This window comes from Mustela nigripes, chromosome 3, assembly GCF_022355385.1.
Source record: "Mustela nigripes isolate SB6536 chromosome 3, MUSNIG.SB6536, whole genome shotgun sequence".
In the NCBI taxonomy this organism is placed as follows: Eukaryota; Metazoa; Chordata; class Mammalia; order Carnivora; family Mustelidae; genus Mustela; species Mustela nigripes.
In genome coordinates, this window is record NC_081559.1 from 185,106,407 (window position 1) to 185,120,623 (window position 14,217).

Genomic DNA, 14,217 nt, shown 5'->3' on the forward strand with positions numbered 1-14,217 from the left:
TGGACTTAGAAATATGGAGAAAACCGAGCCGGGGAATTTAGGTGGAAATTTCAGTCATCCAAGCTGATGAAACTTGGAGGCATTTTGCTTACAATGACATAACAAGGAAACAATCCTAAACTGTGAGTCTCTTAACCTTGCAGAACTTGTATTGGCATAGTCAAGATCTATCCAAAGGAGTTGTTTGCAAGAATCCCCTTTCAGGCAGCTCAAGCTTTTTCCACTCTCCCTGCATGTTTTGTGTACTTAGTTTCCCTAAAGGTCATAAGTGGTCTGAGAAGCTGGACGCATGATGGCTCCATGGTTCACTGGAAAGCTGGGATATAACTCATGAACCTGACACAGGACAACATACGATCACTGTGGGGAGAAAGCTAGAACATGTCGATCAAACCATGGCTCAATGAGAAGTGGGCTTGGCCTCTAGCTGGGAGTACATGCTGACTCACACAACCCTCCATGGGGGAGCAGGGGGCCAGGCGGAGCTCTATTCCCCTCCCTCTCCTGCTATGTATATCCTTTGGAGTTCGCCTCCAACTCACTACTCTGCCAGGTAGCCCTCACCAGAATGCTACCACAGCATTTCTCCTGGATGCTTGTATCATGTCTATTCTCCCAGTGAAGTCAAGCGCAGTGTGCTCTGGGGATAAAAGCTAGAATATGTAATAAACAAACTTTCTTAGCGTCTTGATGTAACAATTCTATGACTTAAAATTTCCGGACTTGCTCCTTTCATCTGTACAATAAAAATGAGAAACCCACCTTTTCCACAGGTATGTTAACGAGATGGATGTTAAAATATTCTGCCATATCAGGGCACCTGGGTGGCTCCGTTGGTTTAGTGCCAGGCTCTTGGTTTTGGCTCAGGTCAGAACCTCAGGGTTATGAGACTGAGGTCTGCATCAGGCTCTGTGCTCAGCACGAAACCTGCCTTAGATACTCTCCCTCTCCCTCCGCCCTCCCTCTCCTGCGTGTTCTCTTCCTCTCTCTCTCTCTCTCTCTCTCAAATAAATAAATAAATAAATAAATAAATAAAACTTTAAAAATATTCTTGCAATTTGGGCAATCCCTTCATTATCTCCTCATCCGTCCAGACACTTATCTTGTTCTAAACAAGACCATGGAAATCAGACTGCCAATCGTACTTGAATTTGTACACTTCTAACGTGTTGTGCTAGGTCATCATAATGCTGAGAAACCCCAGGATTTAAGGAACATAAACAAGAAGGATGACTATGAGCCATGGTGACTGGACTTGGGCCGTCTTTCCCCATATCCACAAGGGCCAGCAAAGGGGATAAAATAAGAGTACAGGAAGCTGTTGACCTCTTTCCAAAGTGTTCACAATTCAGATCTGACTTGGGCCTTACAATTACTCTTGAAATAGGAATAGCAGAGGTGACTATTATTATCTTTGTTTGCAATTGAAGGTACTAAGCCTCGGAGAAGTCTGTGTTCAATGCCTGTTTAATACCCAACTTTGGGAGCATGAGAACACTTGCTGGAATGTGGCCCATCTGTGATTTTTCTCCTGTTTTCTTTTTTTTTCTTCTTACTCTATGGGTACAAAGATAGGCTTGGAGGAAGGGCCCAATATTTTTTAAGTGATAAATATATTCCATGGAAGCAATATTTCCATTTAATCTTTATAACAACCCTTTAAAGAAGCAAGGATCATCTCCATTTTATTGGCGATAAAAGTGAGGCTCCATGAGGTAAGTAGCTATACCCAGTTAGGTAGCAGGTATGTGGCAAAGTCAGGATTTGAACTCAGCTCTTCTAATTCAAGATCATGTGCTCCTTCCTCCCAGCGGGCCCCCTCTATGTCCAGCATCTCGTGGCAACAGAGGGCTACTACATATCTAAAATGACATTTCAGAAAGAATTCTCTACTAAAATGGCAAGGCAGAAAAAGATTTTACTTAAAGGCAAATTACACATCCACTGCATTTCTCTTTGCTCTGTTAACTTAGTTCTTGAAAAAAAAGAAAAGAAAGAAAAAAAAAAAGAAAAGAAAAAAGAAAAAAAAGAAAGAAAGAAAGAAAGAAAGAAAAAGTAAAGAAAGAAAAAGGTTACAATTTTGCCTCAAGAGTGGAACTGACACCCTTATCCAGCTGTGACCAGATGGTCCATTATTCATGTGGCGCACATTCCTACATTCTTCACTGCCTCACTTCTCACTTGCCTGTGACAGGCTCTCATTTCCACCAGTGTCTTTGGAATATTTTCTGATGGTGACCACACAGAGAGCAAATCCATTGAGCCCTAGGCTCCCGTTAGATTTAGAATAAAGAAAATCTGGTTTGATTTCAATGTCCTATAAAGGATCTTTTTTTGGTGTTATTAGCTGAAGGCATTTTGCACTGTAATCCAAAATTGGAGTCTTCTGCATTGTGGCTTTAAGCTATATGTCAGCAAGTTAACAGTTAAAGAAACCCTAGAGGGAGGCAGGTGGACTCTTATAAATTTCAATCACTGTGGCTGAGGTGACTTCACTGTGGCACAAATGGAAGGACCACAGAGGGAAGGTCTTCTCAGAAAAGGAAGAAAATAGTCCAATTACCAATAAATATGGACATTCTCTCTCTACCTAAAGCCGTGGAGATTTACAAAATCTCATTGTGTAGGCTCAAGTCGAAAATCGGACTATTCACTGAGCACACAATGTCTGTAAGGTTCTGAGTATGGGCTTTCCATACATGCTATCCTCTTTAATCCCTTTAAAATCCTTGTCTAAAGATGGGTTTACTGTTGATTAGATAAGCAGAGTGATCTGATGGAGGTCCCACAGCTAATAAATGGAAGAGCCTGGAATCTGTATTAAAACACCCAGTGGTCTTTTCCCTACACCTATCGTGTTCATGGACACTCAGAAATCTTGTAGTAGGCCTTATGCCAACAGCATTCCCACAGCCCGCTGGCTTTGGAGGACAAGGGCATTCATAGTTCTGCAAGTCAATGCTATTAGTAACTAAAAATAATAAGAATTGCGATAATAAAGACTGTTCCGCTCAAGGGAAAAAGAAAAAAAAACGTTCAAGTCTAATGACTAAATGGGGAATGACTGTAGTCAGGCAGCCTGAGAACTCTCTGGAATGAACTGTCACAGAGAATGCCTGGGTGGCTTAGTCAGTTAAGTGTCTGCCTTCAGCTCAGGTCACAATCCCGGGATCCTGGGATCGAGACCCACATTGGGCTCCCTGCTCAGCGGAGAGCCTATTTCTCCTTCTCTCTCTGCTTGCCGCTCTCCCTGCCTGTTCTCTCTCTGACAAATAAATAAGTAAAATCTTAAAAAAAAAAAAAAAAAAAAAGCTGTCCTGGTAGGAAGTGATCCCACATATGTGGATGTGGGATGAGACTGGTATGGATGGAGAGAACCAATCAGTGGGGGAGACAGAGCCAGGAAACAGAAGAAGGGGATCCAGAATAGGGATTAAACGAGAAATTACCTCAATAACTGCTAACTGAAGACTTAAGTCTTCATTTAATGCCAAGTGAGGAGGATCAGGAGAGATATGGCTAAAATCAGACTTCATTTATTCATTTAATGACTGTTTCTTGAGCACTTAATTTATGCCAGACTTATAGACACCAGGCAAAACCAAGGTCTTGGTCTTTACTGTATGCAAAATCCAAGTGTGTGCTTGAGTGCATGTAAATACTTGGGTTTCCATTTATATGTATCAATGTATCATTATACATAAATGGATATATCTATGTAGACAATGCATATGTATATGTAAATTTTATATAATTAATTTTGTGTCTGTTGTCTCTGAGGGGAGAAAGGTAGTGATTTCTCTCAACCAACCTTTCCATTATGATTTTTAAGCTCTGGGTTAGAAAATCCATTACAGTATTGTTGAGGGGAGGAACCTAACTCAAATGGATTCAACCATCACATAAATTCACCTTCTTGGTAGCTAGAATGAATCAGTAGTAGTCTTTTCCCACAGACAATTCTTATTTAGGTATGTCATCCCATACGTGGTCACTCAAGATAGGGCAAACAGGCCCATACGAGGCTGCTTGATTCAGCTAGTTAAAGGTTAATGTTGAGGCCAGATTGGAGATTTCAGGACCTCTGTGGGTCTGCAACCCTATCACTTGTTTGATAAGAACAGCAGGGTTCAGAGTAGGGGAATGCGACTGGATCCCAACAACAATTGATTTTTTTGTCTTGAAAGACAACATAGCAAAGCTGCACAGAATGTTCCAAAGTTCTGGAGTCAGATAATTATGAGTTCAAGACTGGTTCAGCTACTTCTTTGTTTAGTAATCATTAGTAAATTAATCTTTCTGAGCCTACTATTCTAATCAATGGCAAGTGAATAACAATATTCTCTTAGAATGGTAGTGGAGAATAAATTAGCTTGTACATATAAAGCCTATAGTACAATATCTCACTCATAATAGGTAATTATATCTATGTTTATCTATCTATCTATCTATCTATCTATCTATCATCTATCTATCTATCATCTGTCTATCCATACACCCACCAATATATCCATTTATCTCACAGCTATATGTGGTTGGTCAAGTTTCAGTGTGCCACATTTAACAGATGACCTTGAAGCTATGAACTAGGAAGTCTCTAGCTGACACATTAATACTATGATTATTGATCCATAAAGTTTGACTACGACAGGTGTAATAGATAGTGACTTGTCAAAATTGTTTTTGAGGACTTATTCACTTAACATTTTATTGTTTTTATTTTTATTTCTTAAAGATTTTGTTTATTAGAGAGAGAAAAAGAGAGAGAGGGCTCCCAAGAGAGCATAAGCAGGGGAAGGGGCAGAGGGAAAAAAAAATTTCCCAGCAGGGAAACCGATGTGGGGCTCAACGCAGGGCTCGATCCCAGCACCTGGGAATCATGACCTGAGCTGAACGTAGAGGCTTAACCAACTGAGCCACCCAGGTGCCTTTCACTTAACATTTTAAAATTAAACATAGAATTTCTATAAACATATATTATTTAAACATATCATATGTTTTAAACTTATGGAATTCACGAAAGCTTTTACAAGAATTATATGCACCCTCTAGATTCATTATATTTTTAAAAATCTGCTTATAATTTCCAAAGTTTGTTAACTTATAAATAATTCTTTATTGATCTTTCCAGTATTTGATCACTAATCTAATTAATTGTTGCCTCAGGAAAGAATAATACTGTTAATTGTGATCAAAATAAAATAGATCAAAAGTATAGAAGATAGATTATATTATTGTTAACAACTATTAAGGCTATTTGGAATGCGATGTACAAATGGTTGTTATTGCTTTTCATTGACCAGATCTACTTCTGGAGTCCTGTTGTACTTGTGATCTGTGTCCTGTGGTATAGTCTTTGGTCACATTCACACTACCACAGGTTCTTCTCTAGTTGTATCTTTTAGTTTTCACAAACCTGAACATTGAATTTATAGAGCACATAGTGAATAGCTACTTTGTTGGTCTGTTCATTCATTCATGCTTGCATTCATGCATTTAACCTTTGTTGGGAGTTTAATCTATTATAGGCATTAAATTGGGTTTGGGGGACACAGTGTGAACTAAAAGATAACCTTCATCTCAAATAAGCTTATGATACAATGTGAATGGGTGGGAGACTGTATAAACATTCAGGCAATTGTAATATGGCGGGCACAGACAAGAAATGTGAAGCATGGACCATTTTGGAGGGTCCGCTAACCAAAAGTAAACCTGGAGTCTGGGAAGTCTTCCTGGAGGAAATGGCACATAGCTGAAATTTCAAGATAAAATAGACCATCACCAAATGAAACTGGAGATTAACATTTTAGATACATGGAAAAACATCCATGAATACCCAGAAGCAAAATACAGCAGCATTTAGGGAAATGAAGGTAGTCCAGAGTGAGTGTGTTAGCCATTGAGGTATAAAGATAAATAAGACAATTATTTGTCTTGAGGATTGTTCTATCTTATGTAAAGGAGAGAAATGCATCAAAGGGTCAGAAGGGAATATGTTAAGCTACTGTACTAATATGTACAAAGTCCTTATGATTGAGAAAGTAAAGGAGAGAGTATCTTAGTGTACCTATCAGGGAAGGCTTCACGGAAGAGATGACTTCTCACCTCTGCTTGGTCATAAGCTCCTTGAAGGCAAGGACCATGTCCTTCAAAAAGTATTGCATTGTCTGTTTTATCCAGCACAGTAACAGGTGCTCAGTAAGTGCAGTGTTAAGTCCCTAGTTTAATCTTATTTGTTTCATTGACTCTTGAGAGGCTGAAGCAAGGGCTGAAGATAGAATGTGGGTGTAGTGGTGACAGCCAAGGTTAACGTGGGGGCACGGCCATGATACATGACTGTGGCTTCTGCCCTTGGGGCTGCATACTTTCTATTAATTCACTTTTACATTCATTCATTGACCAACTATGTGTTGGAAATTGGTTCAACGCTGGTAAATGTGAAGATTAATTGCTCATAGCCTTGCCCTTGACAAAGTTGAGCCCAGAGCTGGGAGACAGAGATATACACATATTATGAGATCAATGCCATGTGAGCGATGCTCTGCCGTAGCAGATCGTGCTAAGAACCACAGAGAACAAAGCGTTGATCTTCAGGGGTTGGGATGATGATGTGAACAGGTCTTGTCCTTGGTTTCCTTTTCTTTTTCTAGGTCCCTGCCCTTAGCAGTCCATCTGGTGTCATATATTCCACGAACCTAAATGCAGCTGACCCCGGAATCTGTTTCCCCAGCATGACCTCTTTCCAGAGTTTCATCCATTTATATCTGATTCTTTTTTAAAAATTTTATTTATCGGGGTGCCTGGGTGGCTCAGTGGGTTAAAGCTTCTGCCTTCGGCTCAGGTCATGATCCCAGGGTCTTGGGATCGAGCCCCACATTGGGATCTCTGCTCAGCAGGGAGTCTGTTTCCTCCTCCTCTCTCTCTCTGCCTGCCTCTCTGCCCACCTGTGATCTCTGTCAAATAAATGAAATCTTTAAAAAAATTTTATTTATTTATTTGATACAGAGAGAGAGATCAAAAGCAGGCAGAGAGGCAGGCAGAGAGGGGGAAGCAGGCTCCCCGCTGAGCAGAGAGCCCAATGCAGGACTCAATTCCAGGACCCTGAGATCATGACCTGAGCCGAAGGCAGAGGCTTAACCCACTGAGCCACCCAGGCGCCCCATTTATATCTAATTCTTGTGTGGCACCTCCACCTAATGTCCTGCTGACTTCTCTAACATAATTTGTTCAATACTGAGCTTTGTTCAATGCTGAGCTCATCATTTCCCTGCAAAACCTGTTTGACATCCTGCTCCCTGTCCTGTTAATTGCTCCCCGCTTGACCCATCGACATGAGCTCTAATGCCCTTTCCTTTCTCCACTCCTGCACCCATCTCTTCGTGGCTGATTCTTCCTCTCTGATATCACTCATGCCATCGTCTCTCATTTCTAACATGGTTGCCACCATTTAAACCTCATTTCTCCTCTCATGGGAATAAAGGACTTTGAGTCAGGAGAAAAACAACAGGGGTATTTATAAAGCAAAAACAGCCCACCAAGGTTTATTTCTTGATGGACAGTTTCCAGAAAAGCAGGGACATTCTGGATTTATGGTTCTCAACCTGGGTGACTACTAGCATTACCAGGACAGCTTTAGAAATCACCGATGCCTAATTTGCACTGTCATTTAATTGACCTGGGTATGGCCTGGCGTACCAAGGACTTTAAAGACCTCTCCAGGCAAGATTCTGAAGTGAAGTTAAGGTTGAGAACCACAGGACTAGACCCAGAGGACTCAGTTCTCTGCTCTTTGATTGGCAGTCCACTGCCATCACTAACCAGCAGAGTGAACAACGTTTATGCACACAGTGCTGAAATTGGAAATGTCTAAAGACTTTGAAAAAGATTCCGTAGAAGGGAAATAAACACAAAATGCATTGAATACAAAAACATTGTTCTGATACAATGATAGTCAACTTTATTCAGTCTGAGGGATGACTATGTCACCATCGCACAATAACCACAGCAGCTGTCTTCAAAGGAACACACACACATAATGACACGAGAGCATCCTTGTCTCATGCTCTCTTTCTCCGCTTCTAACTTTCCTCACTTCACTCATTCTGAAGCATTACTGCCAAATTAATTTTCCTAAGAAACAGTTCTGAACATATCAATCTCTTTCCCTAAATATAATACCTCCTCATTACTTATAGGGAAAAACATCAAAAATTCTTTTCCAATTTGGCCTACAATTCACTGTTCCAATTTTGTTTACTATAATTCTCTTTCATGCATTCCTGCCTTCAGGGTTTTGCTTGTGCTGTTCTGTATCATTGTTTCCTTTCAGTTTCACATATTAAAGTTCCCTCCTCCTCAAAGATTCTGCTCACATACTGCTTCCTCCTCAAAGCTTTTCATGATCGTTTCAGCAGAAAGCATTTTTCCCCCATCCTTTGAAATAGCATAGTCCTTTTGTCATCTGTAAAACTGATTTATTAACGATGAAAAAATTCTCACTTTAAAATTTGTTAGTTCATAAAATTAATTGTTTCAAACCATTCAACGTTCATTGAGTACCTGCTGTATGGGCTTTGTGTTAGTGATAAACATGGACTGTGGCAGACATGGTCCCTACCTACAGTGAGAGTCTGAGCATGGTACAAGGATTTTAATTAGGCAAATGACATTATTATTTGTGATTACGTCCAGGAATTTGAGAGGAAAAAGCAAACAGACATCAGACTATAAACTTTCACACTCTGATAAAAAAGTGAATCATCTTTCTCATCTAACTAAAACAAATAGGCGTGTCACTGATGGTTAGACTATTAATTTTAAAAAGTTGATCTTAGAAGAATGTGAGTTAACAAAAAAGAAGCCCCTGATTTTGATGAAAACAGTCTTAGGGGAGGCCAGGCCAGTGAGTGTTGGGTTATTGTTTTTGGTATCAGGAGGTTTGGGGGAGCATGAGAACTAAGAAGGTTTAGCCTTGATCATAGCCAGACCTTCTACAGTGTTCATTCACCTGATTGGATAATGTGGTATCTAGGGTATTTCTAAGAATAAGCAGTTGATGGGGACCCACTAGCAGTCAAGTTGTGGACTGAGTGGGATCACGAACATTGCCTCTGTCACCAGCTGCATCCACCATGTAGGAAAACATCCGGACAACTCCTAGTAGTGACCAGAGTGGGGAGGTTGGGGTAAGAAGAAAGAAGTACTACTACTTCCTGCTTTGTTCACTAAAAGAAGGAAGAGATTATCCCCTTTTAGTTTAAAGAGCTTAGTACTGAACCCTCACTGTAAAGACTTCTTGTAGGGGGGTTTGGGAGAATTGATATTATCTTAAATTTTCTAGCTAATTTCAAGGAGTAAAAAGAACTTTCACAAGGTATTTACCACTTTCCACTTTAGTTAACTATTTAAATGATGCTTTTATCACCTTTACTTAGACTTAGAGGAAAGATCAAATTATCTTGATATTCCTTGAAATGCCTATGCCATTTTTAGTACAGAATAAGTGTTTGACAGCCATTATTTTTGTCAACAAATGAATGAACAATGAGTGTGTTAGTTTTCTGAATCCATTGTAACAAAGTATCTCAAAACTAAATAGTTTAACAAAAGAAATCTACTGTCTCACAGTTCTTTAGGCTAGAAGTCTGAGATCAAGATACCGGCAGCACCATATTATTTTTTTCATAGCATCAATGGATAATGTTTATTTATTTATTTTTTATTTATTATTATTATTATTATTTTTTTTTTAACTTTAATTTTTAAAAAAAATTTTCAGTGTTCCAAGATTCATTGTTTATGCACCACACCCAGTGCTCCATGCAATACATGCACTCCTTAATACCCATCACCAGGCTCACCTAACCCCTCCCCCAAAACCCTCAGTTTGTTTCTTAGAGTCCACAGTCTCTCATGGTTCACCTCCCCCTCCAATTTCCCCCAATTCACCTTTCCTTTCCTTCTTCTAATGTCCTCTGTGTTATTCCTTATGCTCCACAAGTGAGTGAAACCATATGATAATTGATTCTCTCTGCTTAACTTATTTCACTCAGTATAATCTCCTCTAGTTGATACATGTTGGGTCTTCATCCTTTCTGATGGGGGCATAATATTCCATTGTATATATGGACCATATCTTCTTTATTCACTTGTCTGTTGAAGGGCATCTTGGTTCTTTCCACAGTTTGGCGATTGTGGTCATTGCTGCTATGAACATTGGGGTACAGATGGCCCTTCTTTTCACTACATCTGTATCTTTGGAGTAAATACCGAGTAGTGCAATTGCAGGGTCATAGGGTAGTTCTATTTTTAATTTTTTAAGGAATCTCCACACTGTTTCCCAACTTGCATTCCCACCAACAGTGTAAGAGGCCTCCCCTTTCTCCACCTCCTCTCCAATACTTGCTATTTCCTGCATTGTTGATTTTGTCCATTCTAACTGGTTTAAGGTGGTATCTCAATGTGGTTTTGATTTGAATCTCCCTGATGGTTAATGATGATGAACATTTTTTCATGTATCTGTTAGCCATCTGTACATCTTCTTTGGAGAAGTGTCTGTCTATTCATGCTGTTGCCCATTTTTGACATGATTATCTGTTTTCTGTGTAGTTTGAGGACTTCTTTATAGATCTTGGATATCAGCCCTTTGTAGTGTCATTTGAGAATATCTTCTCCCATTCCATAGGTTGAGTGGCAACCAACTCTTGATTTTGTCTCAGGTCATAATCTCAGGGTCATTGGATAGAGCTCCATGTGGACTCCACACTCAGCATGGAGTCAGGTTGAGATTCTCTCTCCCTACCCTGCTGCCCTTCCCCCCGTTTGTGCACTCTCTCTCTCTCCCTAAAATAAATAAATTTTTAAAATATTTAAACAAAAGATATTCTAGAGTAGCAGTGTCCAGTAGAAATTTCTGTGAGGAGGAAAATGTTTCCTCTTCAATATGGTAGCTTCTGACCACAAGTGCACTTGAAATGGGGTTACTGCAGCCAAGGACTTAAATTTCCAATTTCATTTGATCTAACTTCACTTAAATAATTGAAGGTTAAAGAGCTACTTTTGTCTAGTGGCTACCACATTAAAGAGCACTGTTCTAAAGACTGAGAGGTTGGACTAATTGCTCATTAAAAGAAAAAAATTATATTACCACGATTTGAATATATGACTATGTGAATTCATATTTGCATTTTTTAAAAGATTTATTTATTTATTTTAGAGAGAGGAGTGAGGGGCAGAGGGAGAGGGAGAGCAAGAGAATCTCAGGTGGAATCCCACTGAGTGCAGAGCCTAACTGGAGCTTGATCTCATGACCCTAAGATCGTGACCTGAGTTGGGTGTTAAATCCATTATGTCACTCAGGCACCCCTGCATGGTTTTTAATAGCTGAGATGAATTAGGGATAAGAACGAGGCAAGGCAGAAAATGGAAGTTGCAAAGCTACAAGCCTGTAAGAGCCAGGTGTTAACAAGCAGGAGTAGTGGCTTCTAGGGAGACTCAGTCAGCCAAATGTTAGTGTGACAGAAGATAGTTCCAGTATTCTTGAATCTTGGGATTTCCCACAAAAAGCTAGAAATCCAGGTTTTTGTGTGGGATATTCTTCTTCTTCTTCTTCTTTTTTTGTTTTTGTTTATTGTTGGTAACTGATATTAACATTCTTCTCGCCAATCTCATTCTGGTTAAACACCAACAAAACATCTGTTGGCTGGATATAACTTTGAGACTCCCAGTTTGTGACCTTCGTTTTGAAACAAAAATTTCAGAGATTTTCTTAGAAGGATTTTACTTGATTTTATTAGGTGAAAATAGTTGGAGTCTCAGAAAACATCAAATTTTAGATAATACTCATGAGCAATGAGTTCTTTTTACACATTCCAATTTACAAAGAACCAAAATGATGGACATTTGAAACAAATGTATTGTGAATTTCAGGATTGGCTTGCTTCCAGAGGCTTCCAAAACTTGCACTGTGCTGTGATATTCCCAGGACTAGCAGATGTGTTTCTGCCTCTGATCTCTTCCCATCAATTCAATTCAGAAAACAAAAAAGAGGAACTAACAGAAGGATGATTGGCAATTGCCATCTTTGTAGATGCTTAGATATCTCCTTGGCATATAGGAACTCTTTAAAAAGATACAGGGTGATAAGTGTAGTAAATTCTTTACCTCCTATAAAAACATTGTTTCTCCAAAAAGAGAGAGAGAGAAAAAAACGAAGAAACAGACTCTTAACTATAGAGAGCAAACCGGTGATTGCCAGAGGGGAGGTGGGTAGATGGATGGGTGAAATAGGTGGTAAGGTTTACGGGGTGCACTTGTGATGAGCACTGGGTGATGTACGGAACTGCTGAATCACTATACTGTACACCTGAAACTAATGTAACCCTGTATGCTAACCATACTGGAATTAAAATAAAATAAAAGAATATTTAAAACATTCATTTTATTTATTTATTTATTTTAGTTAATAAAATTTGTTTTTCTACCATGTAGCATTCACTGAGCACCTGCTTCCTGCCAGGTCATAGGCAACATGCTGGGGATGGTACACAAGCTGGGCCAGACATGGACCCTGCTCACAGCAAGATTCAGAGTTCAGCAGAGGAGGTGGACTTTAGCGTATCTTCTTCAAAACACTGATTCCAATGAGAAGAAGTCCTGTGAAATCAGAGTGTTGAGTGGTAGGAGATCCTACTGAGCGTTGAGGGCCCCAGAACGCCTTAAAGATACCTGGGGGAGTGAGTGGGAGCCGATGTGTTTGCTGAGAAAAGGGGGAGGTGGGAGCAGGGCAGGCATATGACGTTCTAGGGAAAAAGATGAAGCTGGCAGTGTCCAGGAACTGAAAGCATGCTCCGTGGCTGGCAGGTAGGTGAAAGTAAGCAGGAGACAGCTAAATGAGGCTGGCCAGAAAGATTTGTAGCTCGTGATCAAGGGCAATGGTTTAAGATGCACTCTATGGCAAAGACCACTGACCCAAAGAAGGCATCCTATAGAGGCTATGGAGGAAGAACTGGGCTCTTGCAGCTAAGTGACACATGAGTCAGGGCTAGTCCTCCGCGAAGTTCCACATCGGTGCAAAATGTGCGACCCCGGTGCAAAACTCCCCTTCTTGAGCAGTTTAGGTCTCATTGTGCTGACTCTCACTGGAGGATATTTGGCAATGTCTATAGACATGTTTTATTGTCATGATTTAGGGGAAATGTGCTACTAGCATTGAATTGGGATGAGGTCAGGGATGCTGTGTCCTATAATGCACAGGGCAACTCCCACGACAAAGAATGACCAGGTCCAAAGCATCAATAAGAGCAGGCTTGTGAAACCCCCGGTTAAAGTGAACATCGACGGAATTAATGGGGCTGGCAGCAGGTAGGGGTGTCGGGAAGTGGGGGCAGGGACCATACCTACAGTTTTATGTCTCAATTTGCAAATAGGAAAGATATAAAAAGTACATGTTGGCTATTTGCTGCTTTCTTCCCAATCTACCAACTGCAATGTCATCTCCCAAAATATCCGAGCTAGGCCAATCAGCCTTATTTACTATAGGAATCCTGACCAATATTCTGTCAGCTTTACCTCATAATAGGTGTTGAAAATATTGACTGAATAAATAAATGAACATTGACTTATTCCCAGAAAATGAAATTTTGCACAATTATAATAATTACTGAGCTACTCATTTGTGCAAGGCACATTCTAAACTTTGACCGAATCCTTACAAAAGCACCACAAGAGAATTATTAACTATTATTTACAGAGAAAGAAATAGAGACCCAGGGATGTTAAGCCCTTTGCTCAAGGTCAAACAGCAACTGAGTGTTTTTGATACCACGGTCTGTCTTCTTCCATTGCTCTGAAAGGGATTTCGCATAGAGAATTGGATGTAGGCCAGATTTGATTTGCCTCACTCACCAATGGGAATCAGGTATGGATGCATATATGAAAACCCCAAAGAGTGACCTGCCATAGAAGGATTTCATTTTAATGCACGTAAGTCAAGTCCAAGGTAGACAGAGCAACTCCAAAGATATCCGAGATATAGACTCCTTCTATCCTACTTATTCTTCCTTAGCACCAAGCTTCCGTCATGGTCCATCTTCACATCAGCTGGAGCTCCCGGCAGCATGTTGGTTAGAAGGACAGAGGAAGGGCTAAAAGAAGAGCAGGCACTGGGAGGGAGTCAAGATGGCGGAGAAGTAGCAAGCTGAGACTGCTTCAGCTAGC